This window comes from Lithobates pipiens, unplaced genomic scaffold (genome assembly GCF_037356315.1).
Source record: "Lithobates pipiens isolate NorthernLeopardFrog02 unplaced genomic scaffold, aLitPip1_a1.2 Scaffold_27, whole genome shotgun sequence".
Classification (NCBI taxonomy): Eukaryota; Metazoa; Chordata; class Amphibia; order Anura; family Ranidae; genus Lithobates; species Lithobates pipiens.
In genome coordinates this window covers 215,194,032-215,215,395 of record NW_027507788.1, presented here as the reverse complement: position 1 = coordinate 215,215,395, position 21,364 = coordinate 215,194,032, and the positions used below count along the sequence as shown (strand labels likewise).

The 21,364-nt window shown below is 51.4% G+C and overlaps 1 protein-coding gene, 1 non-coding gene and 1 pseudogene across 15 annotated transcripts in view; 1 reads left to right on the top strand and 2 right to left on the bottom strand.

Annotated features, from left to right (window-relative positions):
- Positions 1-21,364, top strand: part of CAMTA1 (calmodulin binding transcription activator 1) — a 2,106,456-nt gene that overhangs the window by 1,996,073 nt on the left and 89,019 nt on the right. The gene's annotated exons all lie outside the window — the stretch shown is intronic.
- Positions 1,712-2,776, bottom strand: LOC143933330 (NADH dehydrogenase [ubiquinone] 1 beta subcomplex subunit 7 pseudogene; annotated as a pseudogene).
- LOC143934700 (U6 spliceosomal RNA) lies at positions 2,792-2,898 on the bottom strand. Its single transcript, XR_013263341.1, has one exon. It is a non-coding gene; the product is annotated as a U6 spliceosomal RNA (small nuclear RNA).

Sequence of the window (21,364 nt, the reverse complement as noted above, 5' to 3'; positions counted from 1 at the left end):
ATGCGTTCCTGGTGAATTGATAGTCTTCATTCCATGAAGTATTATTTGGCGTAGCCGGCATTTCACCATGAGCGTGAGCAATGGGAATGTTGTAGACATTCCGGTAGACATCGCGTCACCCCATCACCCTCCCGGAGCCAGCGGTATGGGTCAAGGGTCCGGAATGGGCTGCTATTATAATCTGTTGGGTGGATGACAGGCAGAAAGTGGAGAGGATAATCCCTGCTGGCACGGGGTTGTAAGACTTGGCTTACCTTCGACATTACTGGGTATTAAGCTAAAAAAAAAAAGTATTGTTTAAAGTCATATCAAATCACAGTGACCTGCCGACATGACTGGGACCGGCTAAAAAAATAATAATAATCATTGTAGTTATGGGAAAGTTTCAGCGTTAAAGTGGTTGTAAATCTCAGGCATGGAATATGAACAAAGCATATCCCTCTATAAGTGTAATTTCTGTCCGCTGCCACCTTCCTCTGTTATCAGCATGAGTCACTTCTGACAAGTTTTCCTGACACCTATAGATAAATGGTGACGGGGGAGGGAATTCCAGCAGATTGACAGCTTCAGCTGTGTTCCTGTAAGGAGGGGGTGTCGCTTCCCCCCAATCAGCACTCAGACTACTCCTTAACTGAGCCCTGCGCAGTGTAACTTCAGCTCTCTGCCCCCTTTTTTCTGAACTCTCAGACAAGCTTTATAAATTCTTGACTTTGAATAGATGTAGAGAAGAGAAGACTGCAGATAAACAGGTACAACTTATGTAGGAGGATTTGTTTCATCTCTGTGTAGCACCCTGAGGATAGTCCCCTCACTGGGTATATAAAAGGCTTTACAACCACTTTTAGGCCAGAACTCTTTATTTCAGGTTTTTATTGCCACCAGATTTTTTTTTTTTTTTATCACATCAGGGTAGAAAGAGATGGGGTATCTCCACAAGGGGACACAGATAAAAAACAACAACACATGTGTGATAGAATGAGGACGGGTTACATATTTCGACAGTGTTTTTATTGCTGTCTGTGCAATTCGGGACTGGTGATACCTGATCTCCCCTCCGCCTAATTTCATTTGTACGGGTATATCAGGGACAGGAAGTTAGGGAAAATTTCCCTAATGGGGTCTTAAACAGAAATGAGAACTCTTTCCCACTCTTATCGTACAGAAATATAACTCTCCTCACTACTTACTCTACTGCAGTGCTCTCCAAATTGCTGCCTGGGGGCTGGATGTGACCCTTTTGCATGCCTTTATCTGACCCTTAGGGCACTGTTCCACCCACTGGCACCAAAGATGGGGCACCATTCTCTCTACTCTTACCATTGATACCAACAATGAGAGGCATTATTCCTCCCCACCAACGATGCCACATGGATGCCGGGGAATATTCTACTCCCATTGGCCACAGTTCACCCCCCCCCCCCCCTTAAAGCTGGAAAGACAGTAAACTGGTCTTTGGCTTAGAAAGTTTGCACTACTCTACGGAGTTTGAGGGCTGGAGGCAGAGCAGGTCCTCTTTTGAATGCTGGGTTGTCCCTTGATCAGCCATATGTCTTTTCATGGTGCGGTCGGGTCAGGCGACAGCACCATAGCAACGAATGACGCCATGTGTCCCGGCAGCTCAGCGTCATTGGTTGCTACTATAAGAGAAATCTTCATTACAAAGTAATTTAATGATTATTCCTCCACTCAGAAAGGAGAAAAAAAACGGACGTTAATAAGCTTCCATTTGCTCTTGGAGCGCTTCCCTCACTAGGAGGCGCCGTTCCCGCTCATACTGCTTCTTTCGCTTGATGTGATCCAGGTGCTGGCAGCACTCCCACTAGTGGCGCTCGTCCTTACAGGCGAAGATATTGGGCCACAGGCATGTACTGGCCACAGGGACTATAGGGAGTTTCCCGGTGGGCTGATGGCTCAGTGGGCCGGTTTCAGTGACAGCCAGTGGCATCGCTGGGGGGGGACTTTTGGGGCTATAGCCCCAAATCTGGGGCCCATAGCCCAGAGTCAGTCCAGGAGTCCCCAACCACAGGGTCCCGGCCCACTACCTGCCCTCTTTCCGGTGACCCTGATGTAAGGAGGGGCTCTCTGGGAACCCTGATGTAAGCCGGAAGCTCTCTGGGGAACCTGATGTAAGAGAGAGGCTCTCTGTGGACCCAGATGTAAGCCGGAGGCTCTCTGGGGAACCTGATGTAAGAGAGAGGCTCTCTGTGGACCCGGATATAAGGGGGGCTCTGCGGGGACCCGAATGTAAGGGGTTGGCTCTCTAGGGACCCTGATGTAAGGCGGATGATCTCTGGGGACTCTGATGTAAGAGGGGCTCTCTGGCAACCCTGATGTAAGGGGAAGGCTATATGGGGTCCCTGATGTAAGGGGAGGCTCTCTGGGGACCCTGATGTAAGTGGGGGGCTCTCTGGGGACCCAGATGTAAGGAGGGGCTCTCTGGGGACCCAGATGTAAGGAGGGGCTCTCTAGGGGCTTTTTTGTGCAATTGCGTACAGTTTATATACTGTTTTTTGTGTGTTTGCAAAATTAAAGTGGGCCGGTCTGGATGAAGTCCAGGGCCAAATTTTTGTCCCAGTCCAGCCCTGTTGGGCCACATGTCCCTCTTTCACTTCATGAGTTTGATGGGATGATGGGCGTAGTAATCCCGCTGAGGCAACGGCAGCTGAGCCATGTTCCTGGAAGGCCATCATCACCCTCTCCTGGAACTGTTCTCCCACAGGACTGGCCGGTATGGTTATGGTCTGGCACGGTATCTCCGTGCCAGATGAGCGCCCATGTTTCCCCGAACATCAAAAATATAGAACTCTTCACAAATTTGCATTTCATTCTTGTGCAGGGTCCATGCTAATCTTCCCTGTATTGTTCCAATTTTAGTATATGTCCTATCAAAGCAAGCACGTCATTGGTTGGTATGGTGCTGGCGGCAAGCTAGTCTGCACCATGGAAGAGCATTATGCATAAACGGGACAAAATGTCGACGGTCATGTAAAATCTTGTAGCAGGCCACTGACTGTGGTTCTAAGACCCCTGCCCTTAGCATTTACACCCGTTGGTGGTCTGTATGAGGTAAACAGAGAGGGAGCACATCATGAGATAACCGTGGAAATGGAATGTGTCACGCCAACCTTTATTGGTCAGGTTGGGGGGATGGAAGCGGGTGGTATGGAGGCTTCCTGGTTTGGGGACCCTGGTGTGCTCAACTGTGACTTGCGCTGAATAAGGTCCCTGATCCGTAACTATAAGCCTACCAGACAGTGTCTGTCAAATTAAAACCAGCAGTCTCAATGCTCTCACGTGAAGCACCAACCGTAGCCACCTTCTAGTAGCCAGAGACCATGTGATGCTTGCCTAGGCTTCAGGTCACATAAATATGTGACCTGCTCATGGTGGCATGGGTTCTGTTGATTCATATGAAGTGTCATTTTTAATGATAGTTTCACTTTAGTAATAATAGGTAAAGCATGTTCCGAAGATAAAAGTCAATGTTGGTTAGCAAAGCGATAAAACTGCGCCGTGAGCAGGATCGAGTGTCCGGCGTGGAAGCATACTGCTCTAGAGACATATTCCAGCTCGTATGGGATGCGTGGTTGGGACCAGCTGCTCGGAGTAGATGAAAGCAGCGAGAGATGGAACGACATTAGCAGGACATATGTGTCGGGTAATTGATACATTGGGCACTTTCATGACTTCTGATGGACGATTTCTAACACCTTGCCTTCTTCGGTTGTACATCTGTCATTCCCCTTCTCATTACTGGTACGGTGTAAAACATTAGGCAAAAAGTCAATACGAATCTCGTTAGGAGCAACGTGCATTGCTGGAATTGTATATTATCACCCAAACAATAGCTCTGTGACTCCTGGAGCCCCAAATCCTTGGATACAACATCTGAAATTTGGGGAGCCTGGGCCACTAGCTAGCTGTATTTGTAAAAGCAAAACAGTCTTTATTTTCCAAAAGACAAACAAAACAGCTTTTTCTTCAGAAAAAGCAAACAGAACAGTTCAGACACTTCTGGTATACAAATAAAAACTTTAGCTCACCACCAGTATAAACTAGTCCCACAGCAAGGTTTAGAGTCCCTGCCTGCTCTGCGCCGAGTCCAGAAAGGTCATAAGAGCCCAGGCAGTGTCTCAGGCGTTTAACATCCCACAGCCCTCTCGCAACTGTGTGCTGTTCTACACCAACCACCATACCTGCTGGCTGTTTCCTGCCCCTTTTTCAGGTGGGTTCCCTACTTTACAACCACAATGCCTGTAGTCAGGTTTGGAGGCTCTTTCCCACCCAAGATCTCTCCCGGACACCTGCTGGCTGCTTCCTGCCCTTTTGCAGGTGGGTTCCTTCCTTTACAACCACAATGTCTGTAGTCAGGGTTGGAGACTCTTTCCCATCCAGCACCTAGACACCTACTGGATGCTTCCTGCCCTTTTGCAGGTGGGTTCCCTCCTTTACAACCACAATGCCTGTAGTCAGGTTTGGAGGCTCTTTCCCACCCAAGATCTCTTCCGGACACCTGCTGGCTGCTTCCTGCTTTTTTGCAGGTGGGTTCCTTCCTTTACAACCACAATGCCTGTAGTCAGGGTTGGAGACCCTTTCCCATCCAGCACCTAGACACCTACTGGATGCTTCCTGCCCTTTTGCAGGTGGGTTCCCTCCTTTACAACCACAATGCCTGTAGTCAGGTTTGAGGCTCTTTCCCACCCAAGATCTCTTCTAGACACCTGCTGGCTGCTTCCTGCCCTTTTGCAGGTGGGTTCCCTACTTTACAACCACAATGCCTGTAGTCAGGTTTGGAGGCTCTTTCCCACCCAAGATCTCTGCCGGACACCTGCTGGCTGCTTCCTGCCCTTTTGCAGGTGGGTTCCCTCCTTTACAACCACAATGTCTGTAGGCAGGGTTGGAGGCTCTTTCCCACCCAAGATCTCTTCTAGACACCTGCTGGCTGCTTTGTGCCCTTTTGCAGGTGGGTTCCCTACTTTACAACCACAATGTCTGTAGTCAGGGTTGGAGACTCTTTCCCATCCAGCACCTAGACACCTACTGGATGCTTCCTGCCCTTTTGCAGGTGGGTTCCCTACTTTACAACCACAATGCCTGTAGTCAGGTTTGGAGGCTCTTTCCCACCCAAGATCTCTTCTAGACACCTGCTGGCTGCTTCCTGCCCTTTTGCAGGTGGGTTCCCTACTTTACAACCACAATGCCTGTAGTCAGGTTTGAGGCTCTTTCCCACCCAAGATCTCTTCTAGACACCTGCTGGCTGCTTCCTGCCCTTTTGCAAGTGGGTTCCCTACTTTACAACCACAATGCCTGTAGTCAGGTTTGGAGGCTCTTTCCCACCCAAGATCTCTCCCGGACACCTGCTGGCTGCTTCCTGCCCTTTTGCAGGTGGGTTCCTTCCTTTACAACCACAATGCCTGTAGTCAGGGTTGGAGACTCTTTCCCATCCAGCACCTAGACACCTACTGGATGCTTCCTGTCCTTTTGCAGGTGGGTTCCCTCCTTTACAACCACAATGCCTGTAGTCAGATTTGAAGGCTCTTTCCCACCCAAGATCTCTTCTAGACACCTGCTGGCTGCTTCCTGCCCTTTTGCAGGTGGGTTCCCTACTTTACAACCACAATGCCTGTAGTCAAGTTTGGAGGCTCTTTCCCACCCAAGATCTCTGCCGGACACCTGCTGGCTGCTTCCTGCCCTTTTGCAGGTGGGTTCCCTCCTTTACAACCACAATGCCTGTAGGCAGTAGTGATGGCCGAACGGTTCGCCCGGCGGTCGTTTCGCGGCGAATTTCCGACTTTCGCCGTCCGCGGGTTCGAACGCCTTTTTCCGTCGTTCGCCCCGGCGGACTTACGTGTTTAATGTATACAAGAACTTTAACCTTTCGTGACACGTTTATCATGTGTTACAGGACAACCAATTGAGACATGACAGCTCATGGACACTTGGACATTCCCCCTAACCTATAAATACACCCGATCCGGTGGCCATTTTACATTCTTTCTTCTGTCACTGTAGGGAAAGGATCCTGTGTGGAGTAGGGACAGAGAAAACGCTAGCTATTTGGTACACAAAAGTTCTTTTCAGGACTGGTATAGGTGTTAGGTCAGCAGCCTGAGTTTCTTTTGTCAGTTTAGATAAAGGGACAGAGCGCTGTATGCTGCTATTTTAGGGACAGCTCAGCCAGATTAGTCTTTCTTCATCATCATCATCATCATCATCATTAGCTGTTACTATCAGGTCCACAAAAGAGCTGTTCCAGCTAATCGTTCCAGCCTACTCTTTTTTGCCAATTTGTATAGGGACAGGCAGGAAGCAGTGTGTCAGGCAGTGAGGATAATTTTAAAGACTTGCTGTTACTATTAGTTCCACAAAGGTTCTTTTCAGGACTGGTATCAGTGGTACGGTAATAGGCTTGTACACGTATAATATTCTTTCTTCCAAATATAGAAAGAATATTATACTTGACTGCTGCCCTTCTGCTGCAGTCTGCTAATCATTCACAACTCACTTGTTCCACAAAGCTCTTTATCAGGACTGGTAACTTGGTCTGTCTAGGGTGCTACGGTACATAGGCTTGGGTGCGGTACAGTCTGCTGTTCTGTAAGGACCGCTATCGGTCCACAATACATAGGGTTGCCGTGCACTACTGCTGACCGCTGCCCTATACTGCAGCAGTCCTTCAGCGGTATAGGGACTGACGCACAGTCTGCTAAACACTAATACACAACCTGCTTGGTCCACAAAAGTTCTTATAAGGACTGGTAACTTGGTATAGGGTGCTACGGTACATAGGCCTGAGTGCAGTACAGTCTGCTGTTCTGTAAGGACCGCTATCGGTCCACAATACATAGGGTTGCCGTGCACTACTGCTGACCGCTGCCCTATACTGCAGCAGTCCTTCATTGGTATAGGGACTGACGTACAGTCTGCTAATCACTAACACACAACCTGCTTGGTCCACAAAAGTTCTTATAAGGACTGGTAACTTGGTATAGGGTGCTACGGTACATAGGCCTGAGTGCGTTACAGTCTGCTGTTCTGTAAGGACCGCTATCGGTCCACAATACATAGGGTTGCCGTGCACTACTGCTGACCGCTGCCCTATACTGCAGCAGTCCTTCAGCGGTATAGGGACTGACGCACAGTCTGCTAAACACTAACACACAACCTGCTTGGTCCACAAAAGTTTTTATAAGGACTGGTAACTTGGTATAGGGTGCTACGGTACATAGGCCTGAGTGCAGTACAGTCTGCTGTTCTGTAAGGACCGCTATCGGTCCACAATACATAGGGTTGCCGTGCACTACTGCTGACCGCTGCCCTATACTGCAGCAGTCCTTCATTGGTATAGGGACTGACGTACAGTCTGCTAATCACTAACACACAACCTGCTTGGTCCACAAAAGTTCTTATAAGGACTGGTAACTTGGTATAGGGTGCTACGGTACATAGGCCTGAGTGCGTTACAGTCTGCTGTTCTGTAAGGACCGCTATCGGTCCACAATACATAGGGTTGCCGTGCACTACTGCTGACCGCTGCCCTATACTGCAGCAGTCCTTCATTGGTATAGGGACTGACGTACAGTCTGCTAATCACTAACACACAACCTGCTTGGTCCACAAAAGTTCTTATAAGGACTGGTAACTTGGTATAGGGTGCTACGGTACATAGGCCTGAGTGCGTTACAGTCTGCTGTTCTGTAAGGACCGCTATCGGTCCACAATACATAGGGTTGCCGTGCACTACTGCTGACCGCTGCCCTATACTGCAGCAGTCCTTCATTGGTATAGGGACTGACGTACAGTCTGCTAATCACTAACACACAACCTGCTTGGTCCACAAAAGTTCTTATAAGGACTGGTAACTTGGTATAGGGTGCTACGGTACATAGGCCTGAGTGCGTTACAGTCTGCTGTTCTGTAAGGACCGCTATCGGTCCACAATACATAGGGTTGCCGTGCACTACTGCTGACCGCTGCCCTATACTGCAGCAGTCCTTCAGCGGTATAGGGACTGACGCACAGTCTGCTAAACACTAACACACAACCTGCTTGGTCCACAAAAGTTTTTATAAGGACTGGTAACTTGGTATAGGGTGCTACGGTACATAGGCCTGAGTGCAGTACAGTCTGCTGTTCTGTAAGGACCGCTATCGGTCCACAATACATAGGGTTGCCGTGCACTACTGCTGACCGCTGCCCTATACTGCAGCAGTCCTTCATTGGTATAGGGACTGACGTACAGTCTGCTAATCACTAACACACAACCTGCTTGGTCCACAAAAGTTCTTATAAGGACTGGTAACTTGGTATAGGGTGCTACGGTACATAGGCCTGAGTGCGTTACAGTCTGCTGTTCTGTAAGGACCGCTATCGGTCCACAATACATAGGGTTGCCGTGCACTACTGCTGACCGCTGCCCTATACTGCAGCAGTCCTTCATTGGTATAGGGACTGACGTACAGTCTGCTAATCACTAACACACAACCTGCTTGGTCCACAAAAGTTCTTATAAGGACTGGTAACTTGGTATAGGGTGCTACGGTACATAGGCCTGAGTGCGTTACAGTCTGCTGTTCTGTAAGGACCGCTATCGGTCCACAATACATAGGGTTGCCGTGCACTACTGCTGACCGCTGCCCTATACTGCAGCAGTCCTTCATTGGTATAGGGACTGACGTACAGTCTGCTAATCACTAACACACAACCTGCTTGGTCCACAAAAGTTCTTATAAGGACTGGTAACTTGGTATAGGGTGCTACGGTACATAGGCCTGAGTGCGTTACAGTCTGCTGTTCTGTAAGGACCGCTATCGGTCCACAATACATAGGGTTGCCGTGCACTACTGCTGACCGCTGCCCTATACTGCAGCAGTCCTTCAGCGGTATAGGGACTGACGCACAGTCTGCTAAACACTAACACACAACCTGCTTGGTCCACAAAAGTTTTTATAAGGACTGGTAACTTGGTATAGGGTGCTACGGTACATAGGCCTGAGTGCAGTACAGTCTGCTGTTCTGTAAGGACCGCTATCGGTCCACAATACATAGGGTTGCCGTGCACTACTGCTGACCGCTGCCCTATACTGCAGCAGTCCTTCATTGGTATAGGGACTGACGTACAGTCTGCTAATCACTAACACACAACCTGCTTGGTCCACAAAAGTTCTTATAAGGACTGGTAACTTGGTATAGGGTGCTACGGTACATAGGCCTGAGTGCGTTACAGTCTGCTGTTCTGTAAGGACCGCTATCGGTCCACAATACATAGGGTTGCCGTGCACTACTGCTGACCGCTGCCCTATACTGCAGCAGTCCTTCATTGGTATAGGGACTGACGTACAGTCTGCTAATCACTAACACACAACCTGCTTGGTCCACAAAAGTTCTTATAAGGACTGGTAACTTGGTATAGGGTGCTACGGTACATAGGCCTGAGTGCGTTACAGTCTGCTGTTCTGTAAGGACCGCTATCGGTCCACAATACATAGGGTTGCCGTGCACTACTGCTGACCGCTGCCCTATACTGCAGCAGTCCTTCATTGGTATAGGGACTGACGTACAGTCTGCTAATCACTAACACACAACCTGCTTGTTCCACAAAAGTTCTTATAAGGACTGGTAACTTGGTATAGGGTGCTACGGTACATAGGCCTGAGTGCGTTACAGTCTGCTGTTCTGTAAGGACCGCTATCGGTCCACAATACATAGGGTTGCCGTGCACTACTGCTGACCGCTGCCCTATACTGCAGCAGTCCTTCATTGGTATAGGGACTGACGTACAGTCTGCTAATCACTAACACACAACCTGCTTGTTCCACAAAAGTTCTTATAAGGACTGGTAACTTGGTATAGGGTGCTACGGTACATAGGCTTGAGTGCGGTACAGTCTGCTGTTCTGTAAGGACCGCTATCGGTCCACAATAGATAGGGTTGACGTGCACCACTGCTGACCGCTGCCCTATACTGCAGCAGTCCTTCAGCGGTATAGGGACTGACGTACAGTCTGCTAAACACTAATACACAACCTGCTTGGTCCACAAAAGTTCTTATAAGGACTGGTAACTTGGTATAGGGTGCTACGGTACATAGGCTTGAGTGCGGTACAGTCTGCTGTTCTGTAAGGACCGCTATAGGTCCACAATAGATAGGGTTGACGTGCACCACTGCTGACCGCTGCCCTATACTGCAGCAGTCCTTCAGCGGTATAGGGACTGACGTACAGTCTGCTAAACACTAATACACAACCTGCTTGGTCCACAAAAGTTCTTATAAGGACTGGTAACTTGGTATAGGGTGCTACGGTACATAGGCTTGAGTGCGGTACAGTCTGCTGTTCTGTAAGGACCGCTATAGGTCCACAATAGATAGGGTTGACGTGCACCACTGCTGACCGCTCACCTATACTGCAGCAGTCCTTCAGCGGTATAGGGACTAAGAGTTTTGTCACAGGGTCATTTAAAAAATGACATGCAGAGGAAGAGGCAGGCCCTTCCGCAGGGGTGGTAGGGGTAGGGCAGGAGCAACAGGCTTGAGCCAAAGTGGGAAGTTGCAGAAGGTGCGTTCAATTACTTTAAAGGATGCACCAGACTTGGTTGAGTGGCTCGCTCAGCCTTACTCTTCTGCACCCTCCTCATCCTCTCGATCTGCACCCTCTTCTTCACTCTCTGCTATGTGCACCCCCAAAGACACTACCACCAACAACACGACCACCACCACCACCACCACATACCTTCCGCTTGAGTCACTGGAATTATTTTCCGATCCATATCAAGAGGACATTTCTGATGCGCAGCCACTCTTGGTATTGGATCAGGAAGAGGAGGTAGCAACAAGCGCTACTCAGCAGTCTGACGCCAGTACCCAGATCAGCCCAAGGAGGAGGTTGGTCCCCGGTGTTGCTGCCTACTCTACTTATAGCGGTGGGGAAGGTGACGTTGATGATGACGTGTCTAGTGATGTCACGTGGGTGCCCACAAGAGAGGAAGAGGAGGGGAGTTCAGAGGGAGATATGGACCAGCAGATAGGGAGGAGAAGCAGCAATGACTTACATTGCACAGCAGGGACAAAGCAGACTGCAAATGTATCAGGAGCGAGTCATCGACCATGTACGGTCACATCTGGCGCTCCCAGGACACCGGCACATGGCTCCGCAGTGTGGGCTTTTTTTAACGTGTCCGCTGCTGACAATAGCGTTGCCATCTGCAATCTTTGCAGTCAACGCGTTAGTCGCGGTAAGCCCAATACTCACCTAGGGACGACCGCCTTAAGAAGGCACATGAGCAGCCATCACCGAGCCCAGTGGGAGCAACGGAACACACAAAGCCACACTGCAGGCTCTCACCGTCCAGCCTCGTCTTCTACTTCTCCTTCTCCTCTCTCCTCACAATTGTCCTCCACTCCACCTTCCATCACGCCAAGCTCACATTTTTCTGCAAAAAGGCAGGCTTCCGTGGGCCTAATGTTTGAGCGTAAAAAAATGATGACGCCGGATAACCCTCTTGCCCAACGGTTGGCGGCTGGCTTGTCAGAACTCATAGCCCGCCAACTACTGCCATATAAACTGGTGGACTCGGAGGCCTTTCGCAAATTTGTGGCCATTGGAACACCACAATGGAAGGTCCCAGGAAGGAAGTATTTCTCAGAGAAGGGCATCCCAGAGCTATATGGCCATGTTCAGCGGCAAGTGAATGTATCTCTGGCACACAGTGTCGGTGCCAAGATACATCTGACCACAGACACGTGGTCTAGCAAACACGGGCAGGGAAGGTATATCAGTTTTACTGCCCACTGGGTGAACCTTCTGACGGCCGTCAAGCATGTAACCCGTGGCACCCGTGTAGATTTGGTTTTACCGCCACGGATTGCATGCAGGCCTGACTCTTCTTCTCCTCCTCCTACTCCATCCTCCTCCCTCTCCTCCTCAGCTGCCTCCTCCTTTTCCGCTGCTAGCGTCTCTTCCACTGCACCGCCCAAGCTCCCCAGAACCTATTCCACATGCCAGGTGAGACGTTGCCATGCCGTGCTGCGTCTGTTGTGCCTGGAAGCAAAGAGCCACACTGGCCCGGCACTCCTTTCAGCTTTGCGTTCACAGGCAGATGAGTGGCTAACACCGCTCAATTTGACAGTTGGTAAAGTGGTGTGTGACAACGGTGCCAATCTGCTTAGCGCATTGAAACAGGGCAAAATCACGCACGTGCCGTGCATGGCACACGTCTTAAACTTGGTCGTGCAGCGATTCCTTGTCAAATACCCTGGGGTCCAGGACATCTTGCGGCAGGCAAGGAAAATCTCGGCCCATTTCAGAAGATCTTACACGGCCATGGCTCGCCTTGCTGACATTCAGCGGCGACACCATCTGCCGGTCAGACGTCTTATTTGCGATTGCCCGACGCGATGGAACTCAACCTTCTATATGCTTGATAGGCTGCTCCAGCAGAAACGTGCAGTTAACGTCTACCTGTATGAACTCTGCGAAAGAAACGGTTCTGGGGAGCTGGGTTTTTTTTCACCGCGCCAGTGGCTGCTCATGCGCGACACATGCAGACTTCTGCGGCCATTTGAGGAGATCACCAAACTGGTCAGTCGCAGCCATGGCGCCATCAGTGACATGGTACCTTATGCCTTCTTTCTGGAGCGTGCATTGCGTCGTGTCATTGATCAGGCTGTGGAGGAGCAGGAGCGGGAAGATGAGGAAGTCGCAATGCTGGATGAATTCCCAGGGGGGGCTACTCTATCTGAGACAAGTCAACAACAGGAGTCTGATGAGGAGTCAGAGGAGGATGGTGCCGGGGCGGATGAGCAGGAGCAAGAAGAGCATGCTTTAAACCTTTCTGGGATCCCTGTTGTGCGAGGATGGGGAGAGGAGAATGAAGAGGACGACATTATCCTGGATGATGAGCAGGAGCCAGGCCACCACACCGCTTCCACTTTAGTGCAAATGGGGGCCTTCATGCTCCAGTGTTTTAATAGGGACCCCCGTATAAAAAGCATGAGGGTCAAGGACCAGTACTGGGTGGCAACGTACTTAGACCCCCGGTACAAACACAAAATGGCGGAAATGTTACCGCCGTCGCAGAGGGCTGTCAGAATGCAGCACTTCCAGGCCTTGCTTCGAGAAATGCTGCATTCTGCTTTTGCGTGCGCTGGCAGAGGAGCAATTCCCACTCCCAGAGAAGGATTTGCGGGTACCAATCCAACAGCGCCTGCAAGAAGAGGCCGGTTTGAAGATGTGTTGGTGACTTCGGATATGAGGTCATTCTTTCAGCCGACCCATCGACAGGTGTCATCCGGATCCAGCATCAGGGAACGCCTAGACCGTCAGGTGTCCGACTACATTGGGTTAACGGCCGATGTGGACGCTCTGAGGAGTGATGAACCCCTAGACTACTGGGTGGGCAGGCTTGACCTCTGGCCAGAGCTTGCCCAATTTGCAATCGAACTGTTGGCTTGCCCCTCATCCAGTGTCCTGTCCGAAAGGACGTTCAGCGCAGCAGGGGGGATTGTGACCGATAAGCGTACTCGCCTAGCTCACCACAGTGTTAACTACCTCACATTTCTAAAAATGAATGAGGCATGGATCTCGGAGGAATTCAACACATGTGATCAGTAGACCATGTATATGTCTATAAACAATTTTTGGAATCAAGCACACAGACCTTCTTAATTCATTTGGCTCACTTCCCTGACCCAAAAAAGCACACCGTACTATATGCCCCTACCCTCCTCTTTGAAGAGGTTGAGCGGTGTCATATTTCTACTGGGGCTGCTTATTATGAGGGGTTCCCACCATCCCTGTGCTGTGCTGACTTCCTCCTGGGTGTTCTTATTATGAGGGGCTCCCACCATCCCTGTGCTGTGCTGACTTCCTCCTGGGGGTTCTTATTATGAGGGGATCACACCATCCCTGTGCTGTGCTGACTTCCTCCTGGGGCTGCTTACGGTGCTGCTGTCAGCGCTGTATGTCACGGAGCTGCTGTCAGCGCTGTATGTCACGGAGCTGCTGTCAGCGCTGTATGTCACGGAGCTGCTGTCAGCGCTGTATGTCACGGAGCTGCTGTCAGCGCTGTATGTCACGGAGCTGCTGTCAGCGCTGTATGTCACGGAGCTGCTGTCAGCGCTGTATGTCACGGAGCTGCTGTCAGCGCTGTATGTCACGGAGCTGCTGTCAGCGCTGTATGTCACGGAGCTGCTGTCAGCGCTGTATGTCACGGAGCTGCTGTCAGCGCTGTATGTCACGGAGCTGCTGTCAGCGCTGTATGTCACGGTGCTGCTGTCAGCGCTGTATGTCACGGAGCTGCTGTCAGCGCTGTATGTCACGGAGCTGCTGTCAGCGCTGTATGTCACGGAGCTGCTGTCAGCGCTGTATGTCACGGAGCTGCTGTCAGCGCTGTATGTCACGGAGCTGCTGTCAGCGCTGTATGTCACGGTGCTGCTGTCAGCGCTGTATGTCACGGAGCTGCTGTCAGCGCTGTATGTCACGGAGCTGCTGTCAGCGCTGTATGTCACGGAGCTGCTGTCAGCGCTGTATGTCACGGAGCTGCTGTCAGCGCTGTATGTCACGGAGCTGCTGTCAGCGCTGTATGTCACGGTGCTGATGTCAGTGCTCTGTATTACGGTGCTGCTGTCAGTGCTCTGTATCTCCTGCACCCTCTTGTTTGCCTACCCTGGTCCCTGACCTTCCCTCTCCTCCATTGCCTTCATTAGCTCCATAGTCCTGAATTGTCAGAACAATTTCCCAAATAAAAAAAAAATGCTTGTAGTTATCGATCCCAAATTCACCTCATACATGTATTATGCTATTGTCCAGGTGGTGGGACTACGTGCTACCCCCTAATAATTACCCCGTGGCCGCAAATTCGACCTAAAGGTTTGCGAAATTCGCCTCCCATTGAAGTCAATGGAGCCCGCGGCGAACGGTCGTTTTCGCGAACGTTTGTGCCCGTTCGCGTTTCGCGTTCGCGAAACGTCCCGTCGGAAGTTCGTCCATCACTAGTAGGCAGGGTTGGAGGCTCTTTCCCATCCAAGATCTCTCCTAGACACCTGCTGGCTGCTTCATGCCCTTTTGCAGGTGGATTAATCCCTTTAGAACCACAGTACCTATAGTCAGGGTTGGAGGCTCTTTCCCAACCAAGATCTTTCCTAACCTCTGTATTCTGGATCCCATATCAGGATTTAGCAATCCTGAAAAAGGTTCAATTCACTTTTCCCTCTTCGTGACTGATCAGCTCTGAACCCTCCACCCAGCATGGGTGAGAATCCCTGAGTACTCCAATTATACCTTGTTGTCCCCCTGAAAGGAACCACATCTCAAACAACAGTGATATATACCTACCTTCCAGGACCCATCCATGGCATCCTGTACAAACAATACTTGAATTTCTAGATTGCAGGATCCAGCAATATTGGGGGTAATAAAGCAGAACAATGACCAATGGATGCTCATTAACTGAGGACCCAAAACTGTGAAAAGGATGGCTTGTGGAGTTCCATCACACACAGAACAATGATATGCTGACAGCTGGGCTCATGAAACAACAATGTTGGTACACAGGGGGGCCCTAGAGTCGGACAACGTGGAATACTGTGTCAGACATAGATAGACTGACGTTTGTGGAATTGACAGTGACAGTCACAAAATGAGTCATAAAACAGGGATACATTGATGCTCGAGGACTGAAAACAATCACAGATTGAGGTCCAAAACAATGGGGCACTGTCACTAAGGGTCTCAAAGCACCAACATGCACAGCAGGTTCACTCAACGCTGAATTCCAGATATGCCCATTTTTACATAGTCACATTGGTCCAGCTTGAACTAACGTAAGTATATATGGGTCATATCTGGGGGTCTCCCTGCGGAAGTTTGAAATCACTGTAGTAGGCAACGCTACTACACTACTACTACAGTGATCTCCACTAGGTTCCAGGTCCCTTGCCAAGCAGCTGCCCTGCTGCATTGTCAACACAGGAGGTTGCACGCTCGCTTGGCACAGGTGCTATTCAGAGAAGAATTTTTCTCAATGAATGCAAAGTGCTCTCTGATTGAACGAGATGGAGAGGCACGGCAGTGATGTCACAATCTCCTCTTCCTTTCGTGGTTAATTCCATGTTTTAGGTCAGGGGTCTCCTAACTTCTCATTGTATTGTTTGCAGATATTTGTAGGCTGAAAAAATCCTTTACTCCTTCCATCATGGTCCCAATTAGAGTCCTTTACTGTATACATCAGCATCTCCCCTTAAATGAGGTTCCCTATCAGAACTTCCCTCCCCCCTTACATCCTGGGTCCCCATCAGAGTCCCCCTTATCAGAGTCCACATCAAAGTTCACCTTACATCAGTGCTTTCACACTGGAGCGGTGCGCTGTCAGGACGCCAAAAAAAGCCCTGCAAGCCGCATCTTTGCAGCTTGCAGGATCTCGCATCTTTGTGTATACACCTGTATAAATCTGTCATAAAGCTCCGGTGAAAAGGCCCTTTGAACCCGGCGCTTTTAGCCCTTTTTCAGCCATTAGTGGGGGGGTTAAAAGTGCCCTGCTGGCTGCTGAATAGGGCCGCATAAACGAAGGTAAAGCACCACTAAAAATAGCTGTGCTTTACCGCCGACGTCCCCAATGCCCCAGTGTGAAAGTAGCCTAATACATCTTAAAGGTGTTCTATTGGGTTGAGGTCAGGACTCTGTGCAGGCCAATCAAGTTCCTCCACCCCAAATTCGATCATCCATATCTTTATGGACCTTGCTTTGTGCACTGGTCCAAATCATTTGGTGGACGGGGGATTATGGTGTGGGGGGTTGCTGTTCAGGGGTTGGGCTTGGCCCCTTAGTTCCAGTGAAGGGAACTCTTAAGGCGTCAGCATACCAAGACATTTTGGACAATTTCATGTTCCCAACTTTGTGGGAACAGTTTGGAGACGGCCCCTTCCTGTTCCAACACGACTGTGCCCCAGTGCACAAAGCAAGGTCCATAAAGACATGGATGAGCGAGTTTGGGGTGGAGGAACTTGTCCTGACCTCAACCCAATAGAACACCTTTGTGATGAATTAGTGTCTAGACTGCGAGACAGGCCTTCTCGTCCAACATCAGTGCCTGACCTCACAAATGTGCTTCTGGAAGAACGGTCAAACATTCCCATAGACACCCTCCATAAACCTTGTGGACGGCCTTCCCAGAAGAGTTGAAGCTGTTATAGCTGCAAAGAGTGGGCCAACTCAATATTGAACCCTACGGACTAAGACTGGGTTCACACCATCGCTGCATGTGGCTCTCAGCAGGGGTCCGGTCCGGTGTGTTCACCGGTTCAGGTCCGATTTCAGCCCGAATTTTCGGCTGAATTCGGACCTGAAACAGACCAAAAGATGCATAGGGCTTCGCACCGGAGCCACAGTGGAGATAGGTGAACTGGCTCCATAGAGAGCTGGTCGAAATCTCCTGCTATTATGAATTGGATGCGGAAAAATCTGCAATTCGCAATGGTGTGAACCCAGCCTAAGACTGGGATGCCATCATAGTTCATGTGTGTGTAAAGGCAGGCATCCCAATACTTTTGAGAATATAGCGTATATAGATTAGACCAAAATGAGCAACAAATGAGGAGGAAAGGGGGACTGTGTTCCCAATCAGAGACAGTCCCTTGAAATCAGGGACAGTTGGGGGGCTTTGATAATAACCAAAAGTAATTGTAAGCTCTTGCGATCAGGGCCCTCCCAACCCTCTTGTCTTGAATTAATTTGTAACGGTCCCGTCTCTTGTTACATTGTAACAAACAGTTGGCGCTCTATAAATCCTGTAAAATAATAATAGGAGAAGGGGGACGGAGGGGGCGAGGGAATCAAAACCAAAGTGTGGGGGGGGGGGAGCACTGCAGTTAACACGTGACGGGTTTGCAGGCACCTGTCATCCAGCAAACATCGGGCAGACATTGTTGTGCTTTGACGCGGGGATGTTGTGAGAGAAGTGGGCCGGCCCGGTGATGTCAGCTCGCCTGTCATTCTCTGCAGTAGACGTGCCGTGCATGATAACGGAGCCAGAGGAGGAGGAGGTGACATCAGCTGCACTGCACCAAACTGCAGCACGAGCACAACAAAAGCCTCCTCACCCAATCTTCTGCTCCGCTCTCTTTGTTATGGCTTCCTATCCGGCGCTGGCTCAGACCCCACCAAGGGTGCCCACCTCTCGCTCAGATCCGACCAGGGGTGCCCACCTCTCGCTCAGATCCGACCAGGGGTGCCCACCTCTCGTCAGACCCCACCAGGGGTGTCCACCTCTCGCTCAGACTCCACCAGGGGTGCCCACCTCCCGCTCAGACTCCACCAGGGGTGTCCACCTCCCGCTCAGACTCCACCAGGGGTGCCCACCTCCCGCTCAGACTCCACCAGGGGTGCCCACCCCCCGCTCAGACTCCACCAGGGACACTCACCTCTCGCTCAGACTCCCCCAGGGACACTCGCCTCTCGCTCAGACTCCCCCAGGGATGCTCACCTCTTGCTCATACTCCACCAGGGTCACTCACCTCCCACTCAGAACCCACCAGGGACACTCACCTCTTGCTCAGACCCCACCAGGGACGCTCACCTCTCGCTCAGACTCCACCAGGGACACTCACCTGCTGCTCAGACCCCCACCAGGGGTGCTCACCTCTCACTCAGACCCCACCAGGAACACTCACCTCTCGCTCAGACCCCAGCAGGGGCACCCACCTCTTGCTCAGACCCCACCAGGGACACTCACCTCTCGCTCAGACCCCACCAGGGACACTCACCTCTCGCTCAGACCCCACCAGGGGCACCCACCTCTCGCTCAGACCCCACCAGGGACACTCACCTCTCGCTCAGACCCCACCAGGGACACTCACCTCTCGCTCAGACCCCACCAGGGACGCTCACCTCTCGCTCAGACCCCGCCAGGGACACTCACCTCTCGCTCAGACCCCACCAGGGATGCTCACCTCTCGCTCAGACCCCACCAGGGACACTCACCTCTCGCTCAGACCCCACCAGGGATGCTCACCTCTCGCTCAGACCCCACCAGGGACACTCACCTCTCGCTCAGACCCCACCAAGGACACTCAACTCTTGCTCAGACCCCACCAGGGGCACCCACCTCTCGCTCAGACCCCACCAGGGGCACCCTCCTCTCACTCAGACCCCACCAGGGACGCTCACCTCTCACTCAGACCCCACCAGGGACTCTCACCTCTCGCTCAGACATCACCAGGGATGCTCACCTCTCGCTCAGACATCACCAGGGGTGCCCACCTCTCACTCAGACCCCACCAGGGGTGCTCACCTCTCTCTCAGATATCACCAGGGACGCTCACCTCTCACTCAGACCCCACCAGGAGTGCCCACCTCTCGCTCAGACCCCACCAGGGTCACCCACCCCTCCATCAGACTCCACCAGGGACACTCACCTCCCACTCAGACTCCACCAGGGGCACTCACTCCTCACTCAGACCCCACCAGAGACAATCACCACTCGCTTCAACCCCACCAGTTTCCCCCCCCTTTTGCTCAGACCCCACCAGGGAAGCTCACCTCTTGCTCAGACCCCACCAGGGACAGTCACCTCTCGCTTAGACCCCACCAAGGACACTCACCTCTTGCTCAGACCCCACCAGGGGCACCCACCTCTCGCTCAGACCCCACCAGGGATGCTCACCTCTTGCTCAGACCCCACCAGGGATGCTCACCTCTCGCTCAGACCCCACCAGGGACACTCACCTCTCGCTCAGACCCCACCAAGGACACTCAACTCTTGCTCAGACCCCACCAGGGGCACCCACCTCTCGCTCAGACCCCACCAGGGGCACCCTCCTCTCACTCAGACCCCACCAGGGACGCTCACCTCTCACTCAGACCCCACCAGGGACGCTCACCTCTCGCTCAGACATCACCAGGGATGCTCACCTCTCGCTCAGACATCACCAGGGGTGCCCACCTCTCACTCAGACCCCACCAGGGGTGCTCACCTCTCTCTCAGATATCACCAGGGATGCTCACCTCTCACTCAGACCCCACCAGGAGTGCCCACCTCTCGCTCAGACCCCACCAGGGTCACCCACCCCTCCATCAGACTCCACCAGGGACACTCACCTCCCGCTCAGACTCCACCAGGGGCACTCACTCCTCACTCAGACCCCACCAGAGACAATCACCACTCGCTTCAACCCCACCAGTTTCCCCCCCCTTTTGCTCAGACCCCACCAGGGAAGCTCACCTCTCGCTCAGACCCCACCAGGCACACTAACCTCTCGCTCAGACCCCACCAGGGACACTCACCTCTCGCTCAGACCCCACCAGGGACGCTCACCTCTCGCTCAGACCCCACCAGGGATGCTCACCTCCCCCAAACACCCAGACCAATTTTTTTGTAAAGTTTTGTTGGTCTGCACCGTCAGTCTCTGGACAAAAATTGTCTCCAAAAAAATCCTGTCCCTGGGAACATCTTTTTTCACAACTGACCGCTTGTGCTGTGAAATACGCATCATTGAAGCACCCAATCGCTGAAATCCCACGTAAGCCTTAATATGTCGGTGGGATTTCAAAAGTTTTAATTTTTTTTTTTAATCTGCAGCTTTCATTAAAATGATCCCAAGGATAGAGGTCCGTGTTCAGCTGCTTGCTTGTTCTGGGGTGACAATTGTCTCTTAGTTGCGCTCCTGCATTGTCACCTTATCACATGCACCCCTACGAGCAGCCGTGTTGACACATTGGGGTTGTTTTACCAAAACTGGAGAGTGTAAAACCTGGTGCAGCTGTGCATGGCAGCCAATCAGCTTCTAACTTCAGCTTGTTCAATGAACCCCTTGGAGATGGCACCTAATGGTCCTTTAAGGGGTTTAGGATGCCGCGAGGTTTATGATCATGTGACCGCCGTGATTGGCTGTCACTGTGATCACATGATTGAAAAGCTTCCGATCGCTACCTGCAATGCTGGGACCAGGTCATCTAGAGCCCAAGCCACGAACGTGCCAAGCTCCACCCCCCCTAAAATGTATGAGCAAAAATCCCCCCCCCCCCTAAAAAAAATAATTATTGAACATTAATATGCATGCTTACCCCTAAGCATAATTCCCCCTCCTCCCAGTACAAATCCACCCCCTGCAACACAAGTCTTTTCCGCCCCCAGCTCCAATCTCCCCCCCCCCACACAAAAAAATTCACCCCTCCTAGCACAAATCCTCTACCCCTAAAATGTTCCCTCCTAGTATACATCTCCCCCCCCCCCTCACTTCAAATCCCCCCTCCTGGTACAAATTTCCCCCAAGCTCCCCCTCCTAGCACAATTTTTCTTCCCCCAACACAAATCCCCCAAAATCATCACTCTTATCACCCTCCCCCCCCCCAAATTTCCCCTGCTAGAACAAT